We start from the raw sequence: 6,460 nt of genomic DNA, 5'->3' as shown, positions 1-6,460 counted from the left end.
AAGGTAAAGGGACCCCTGACCATTAGGTCCAGTCGTGGCCAACTCTGGGGTTGTGGCGCTCATCTCACTTTATTGGCCAAGGGAGCCGGTGTACAGCTTCTGGGTCATGTGACCAGCATGACTAAGCCGCTTCTGGCGAACCATAGCAGCGCACGGAAACACCATTTACCTTCCCCCCAGAGCAGTACCTATTTATCTACTTGCACTTTGTGCTTTTGAACTGCTAGGTGGGCAGGAGCTGGGACCGAGCAACAGGAGCTCACTCCGTTGCGGGGATTTGAGCCGCCGACCCTCTGATCGGCAAGTCCTAGGCTCTGTGGTTTAACCCACAGCGCCACCTATGTCCCTTATATTTTTAGTAGGATGCAAAAATGTGTAGCAGCAAAGTGAATACTCTAAAACAGATCACCAGATCACTAGTTTGTTCTAAAAACTCTTTTGAGCAGTCCCATTAATAGCAGGATTTGGGTTAGTCCTAGTATAATCTTCCTACTGTAGATTAATGTTCCTTTCCATAGTACACAACCTTCCTTTGAACCGTAGCAAGTATGATTAACCTGTTTTCAGGTTGCTCACTTTGCAGAGAAAAGGTACAGCTCCATTTGAATGTTCTGTGTTTGGAACAACTAAAACCAAAGCACATGTATGACCCTTGATTACTTCACAGGACATCCCACTGAATTCATTGGGACTTGTTCCTCGGTAAACATGCTTAGGATTCTACACTACACTTGATCTTAGCCAAAAGGCCGAGAAGCGATTCGTCGAGGCTGGTCCGTTAGGGCAAATGGGGCACTTCCCCACCATCCTCAGTTGGCCCGCCGCCAGCTCCCACCTGCCTTGCCTTCTTCACATCCAGTCCAGAAGATTGCACTGGGTCATCTTCCCCCTCCTTAGTCCTTGCGGAACTCAGCAGGGAGGAATCAATTGACTCTGATTCCACCTACTGTTGGTGTCCCCGCCTTCTGGTGTGCCACTGTCAATGGGTACCAGCCACCACTGTTTAGGTTTGTGCTGCATACCAGCAAGTCTGTGCACGCACATCTGCTTGGAGAAAGCAGCACTGAATCCAATAAGTTACTTCAAAATATCTATGCGTGGAACCAGGGTGTTGGTGGCTTGATTCCAGGAGTAATAAATGAGGCAACCTTTCACTTTTATAACATGTTGCTATTTAAATCGATAAGGAGTCTTTAGAGGGATTGCTGTTGTCAGCTAAACTCTTCATATTCGCCATTTATAGGCCTGCTTTTCAAACTTTTGAAATCTCCACCAATGAGTACATAGAAGAGTTTTGGCAACATTTGTTTGATAACTTGCTTCAAAGCTGAAGAACAAAAGCTGCATCAAAAACTTTCACGCCCTAGTCAATCAATCAGTCTTACTGTATAGCCAAAGGTTTTTACAATGGACGACAGATAATAAAAGGACACTTTCACTTAAAATCATACAATGTAACCTGTAGCAGTTTACAAGATAAAAAGAAATTTACAACATTAAAACTGAAGATTGGAGTGCATTCACATAGCTGGAACGGAGCTTCTTGGTTGCCAGCACAAATTTGGCTACCTGGTGTATAATATATAGATGTTTATCTGCTAGGAGTTGAACTGTCACTTCCTGTGCGGAGTGACCTGAAAGCCAATTAAGAATTGGTGATATAAATTTTCCTCTGGGTGTTGTATACAGGGGGCAAATCAGTAAATAGTGTGGGGCGTCCTCTACCTGATTGCATCCGTATATACATTTGTGATCCACGTGAGAAATTCCCCAATATCTCCCCTCTAAATATGCTGAGGACATCTGTTGAAATGTTAGTTCTACAAAGGCCCTGCGTAGTTGTGGGAAGGTCAGAGTCTCAAGGTAACAGGGCCTTGAGTGATTGGTCTTAATTTGGGGGTACCAAGTAGAGTAACTGGTGACAATGGATGCATGCCATCTTGGTTGGCACCCTGACCAAAAATCCAATTTCTAAGGTCATGTGGGCTAAGGGCTAAGTAGTTCTCCATTTGAAGATTATAAGCCCTAAACTAATCTTGGCACTTTTGTGCCCAGCCCCGTGTCCTTAGTTGCTCTAACCAGCAGAGCTTAATAAGAGTACGATCCTTGAAGGCATTTAGGCTGTGTCAGTATCTCAGATAGGCTAGATCAATTATGGCTGCTAGCAAGGGGAGGCCCAACTCGGCTCTAAGGTGGGCTGCTGGTGTACAGCAAGGAAGCCCTAAAATCTGCCTCATAAATTTATTCTTGGGGGTGTCTATTTCAGATTTAACACCAATTCCTCATATGTCAGCTCTGTAGAGCGTTTTGGCGATGATTTTAGAGACAAAGATCTTAATAACTGGGTTGATGAACTGCCTGCCCTTTGAATGGAAGAACCTATATAGGTGCCCAGTAGAACGGCCAGATATTAGTTTCATTGCTTCCAGATGGGGTTTCCATGGTGACTTCCCATTGATAAGTACGGTAATCCTAGATATTTAAATCTGGGTACTTGCTCAAGGGTGTGACCCTCTAGAGCAGCGGTTCTCAACCCAGATGTTGTTGGACTACAACTCCCATCATCCCTGCGCTGAGCTCTGGCCTTGCTAGCTAGGGGTGATGGGAGTTGTAGTTCAACAACATCTGGGGATCCGCAAGTTGAGAAAGGCTGCTCTAGAGTCTACCTGGACTTGGTAGTCCTCTTGCCAAACACCTTGGTTTTATTGTAGTTTTTAGATGCTCTTTTTTACACAGCTGTCCAAATTTAATCAGCATCCTTCTAAGTCCAATTTCATTCCAAGGTAACAAAAATAAATCATTGGTGTAGAGCAAAATTGTCATGCACGTCTCTTTATGGCAAGACTTCTCATTTGTCAGAATGAGATGCTTTCTACCTCAGCCAATCAAAACACAGTTGTTTCATTTGTCACAGGTGTGCAAATCAGTGTTTGCAGGATGAGTGAAATTTTCACTCTGCATAGAGAGAAAAATGTTAGACAATGAAGAGGCTTTTAACGACACAAAGAGAGCTTGAGAGCAGTACATGTGAAAAGGATCTAGGAGTCTTGGTTGACCACAAACTTGACATAAGCCAACAGTGTGACGTGGCAGCTAAAAAAGCCAATGCAATTCTGGGCTGCATCAATAGGAGTATAGTATCTAGATCAAGGGAAGTAATAGTGCCTCTGTATTCTGCTCTGGTCAGACCTCACCTGGAGTACTGTGTCCAGTTCTGGGCACCACAATTCAAGAAGGACACTGACAAACTGGAACGTGTCCAGAGGAGGGCAACCAAAATGGTCAAAGGTCTGGAAACGATGCCTTATGAGGAACGGTTAAGGGAGCTGGGCATGTTTAGCCTGGAGAAGAGGAGGTTAAGGGGTGATATGATAGCCATGTTCAAATATATAAAAGGATGTCACATAGAGGAGGGAGAAAGGTTGTTTTCTGCTGCTCCAGAGAAGCGGACACGGAGCAATGGATCCAAACTACAAGAAAGAAGATTCCACCTAAACATTAGGAAGAACTTCCTGACAGTAAGAGCTGTTCGACAGTGAAATTTGCTGCCAAGGAGTGTGGTGGAGTCTCCTACTTTGGAGGTCTGTAAGCAGAGGCTTGACAACCATATGTCAGGAGTGCTCTGATGGTGTTTCCTGCTTGGCAGAGGGTTGGACTCGATGGCCCTTGTGGTCTCTTCCAACTCTATGATTCTATGATTCTACATTGAACTCAGTGAGACTTCTAAGGAAATGGTTAGGATTACACAACTACTGTTAGCTGTTAGGTCTTTGGAGACAATGAGTATGCCTCTGGAGTGCTGCCTCCTGCATTGTTTTTGCTGCCTAGGGCCCCTTCAGACATTTTTTTTGTTCTGCATTCCCCAGGCTAAACTCTTCATCAGTCCCCCTTCACAAATGCTCTTGCCTGACTGGGATGAGGTTACTCACAATGAAATGTGGCCTTTGGAATAGAAATAAAAGTTCCCTACCCTTCCCCTGGTGCAGATGTTCTCCCATAATCCCTGGCCATTGGCAATGCTTGATGGGGCCGATGAAGGACCAAAGGATCTCGACATCTGCCCTAGGGCCGAGAATCTTTGGAAATATGGTGTATCCCAGTTTCAGGGACAGGGGTGATGAAAACAGGCCTCATCCTGAAGATCTTGGAGGCTATTATAAAGCCAAAATATCAGCATATTATTATAGCTCAATCAATTTTGGAGATAACATAATAAAATTTCATTCCTTCATCTATGTGCTCTCTGCTGCTGCTCCTTTCACTTTGGCTTCCTTTGCTATACTTCGGTTCTTTAGCTCGTTTTCCCTTCTTGATAGTGAGGACCTACACCTGATGTGTCTTTCCCCCTGCCTTAATCCTCTGTTGAACAGAGCGCTGTTGCATCCTCAGGACTCTCTCCCTGCAATACCACTTCCAGGTCAGACTGGGAGCCCCTTGGCACACTTTCTTGCTCCCTCCTCACAGGTACTTTGCAGTGAATTAAATATTTCCTTTTGTGGCTTCAGTCCATTTTATTGCTTTCTGATGAGTGCCAGGAGGGGGATTAGTAAGCAATAGCCTCTTGAATAACCTCTTTCAGTTGCACAAATGTGTTTCTGTCCCTAGTATAGTAGAGGTTTTAATTACTGATATTCTCTATGATTTTCTTCCAAGTTTTTATTTGTGAGATAGCCCAATTTGCTACAAAAAAGACAAAAGAAAAGCAGTTAAAAACATTAATGAAAAACTTCCAACATGGGGGAAAAAACCTTTACATTGGGGGAATTAACAGCACAAACCTATGCTTGTTTACTCAGAATTTACTCTGAGTCAGAAGTAAATCCTGGGGTCTCTAGCTTTCAATGGGACTTATCATCATTGACTTACAAAAAATTACAATATGGACCATGACCCGTTAGCAATCTTAGGTTGTGAAGTGCTCTGAGATCTATGGGTATTGGGCGGTATACAAATTTAATACATAAATGGCATGGGGAAATGTTGCAAGCTCCTGGAATCAGAATTTAAGTTGTCAAAAGCCAGGACCTTCAAGGTAGCCTTCTCTGAAATACAGGTACAACTGGTTCCACGTGGACCAACGTGTGGCTGAGTCGAGGGTGACAGTGTCGGAAGGAGGCTTTTTAATTTCTTAGGGACCAGGGAACATTTGGGGGCAAGTTGGGACTAATACAAACGGGGTGGGGGCTCCAACTGAACCAGGATGAAACCAGACTACTGGGAGAACAGCTTTTAAACTGATATGGTGGGGGTAGAGGACAGACACTTAGGCAGGTCCAGTTTGAAAGAACCTCTTGCCGAGGATGAAGATGATAAAAAGCTGATGACATTGAAAATTCTTATAACAACATTTTAAATGGGGGAGGCGTAGAACAAGCTAGTGCAAGTGCAATGGCACAAAGTACCACAGCGCCAGAAACTCTTGGAGAGAGAAAGAGAGAGACACGGTATATAATGCCAGAAGCCTCTAAGCCAGTGTTTCCCAACTGGTGTTCCGCGGCACACTAGTGTGCCGCGAGACGTTGCCTGGTGTGCCGTGGGAGGGAGGCGGGCGAGGCGGGGCGGCGGCGGTGAGGAGAGGCCACCCAGCGCGGGGCTCTCGCCGTCTGCCTGCCTGGCTGCCTGCGTGGCGCTGACGTCACGGGGCTGTAACGTGCCCCACATAGGCACACGCGGGGCGGCGAGCTCCCTCCCTCCCACATCCCATCGCCGCTCGCTTCGGCCGGCCTACTGGGCTGTCGCAGGTTTTCACGCCTTCGGGATTGCCTTCACGCCTTCCTCCTCCCGGGTCCTTGAGAGCGCGGGAAGCGGCAGCGCGAGACCGGCGTTGAGCCTGGTAGGTATTGTGCTTGCCAAGGCAGTCATTTGGGAAATGAAAACTTGCAAAGCAAGCAACCAGTTCAATCTGAAGTACGTGTATGCTTAATATCCTGTATCTGAAACCTGTTCTGCCCCCTCCCCCACACTTGGTGCCATTTTCATCTACACATGCAGCAGAGTAAGTTGACCCAGAATAGTACCAATTCAGATGGCAGATGGGAGAATGACAGTGCTGAATGCTTTCCCATGTAGAACAGTCCCTGCAAATAAAAACCTAGCATATTTGGAAGAGGGATGCTAGCCTAACCATTACCTTCTATGCTGTTACTATTTTTTTATTTTTTTTTACATAAGTAAAAAGTGACCTTTCCCCATCTGGCATGGTGGTGTGCCTCGAGATTTTTTTCATGAAACAAGTGTGCCTTTGCCCAAAAAAGGTTGGGAAACACTGCTCTAAGCCAAGATGGGGAAACTGAGTTGCGGCCTGCTTTCTTCAAAGTAAACTCGACCCGGCACCGAGAGGCTGCCAAGGCTCAAAGAGCAGCCCGCCCCAGATTTCCCAGAAGCCCCTCAACCGCATCTAAGTCACGTGTGGCGCCGGCCAAACACCGCCGAGGTCAGTCCGGCCCGCCCGCCGTCGCAC

At 46.1% G+C, this 6,460-nt stretch overlaps 1 protein-coding gene across 1 annotated transcript in view; it reads right to left on the bottom strand.

Moving 5' to 3' along the window:
* The window catches only part of GATA2 (GATA binding protein 2), a gene marked incomplete at its 5' end in the record, with an annotated part of 197,344 nt that overhangs the window by 178,140 nt on the left and 12,744 nt on the right, over positions 1 to 6,460 (bottom strand). The window lies entirely within an intron of this gene.

This window comes from Podarcis liolepis (genome assembly GCF_965112155.1).
Source record: "Podarcis liolepis genome assembly, chromosome: 2".
Lineage (NCBI taxonomy): Eukaryota > Metazoa > Chordata > Lepidosauria > Squamata > Lacertidae > Podarcis > Podarcis liolepis.
The sequence above is the reverse complement of the archived record's forward strand: the minus strand, read 5'-3'. Positions and strand labels throughout refer to the sequence as shown.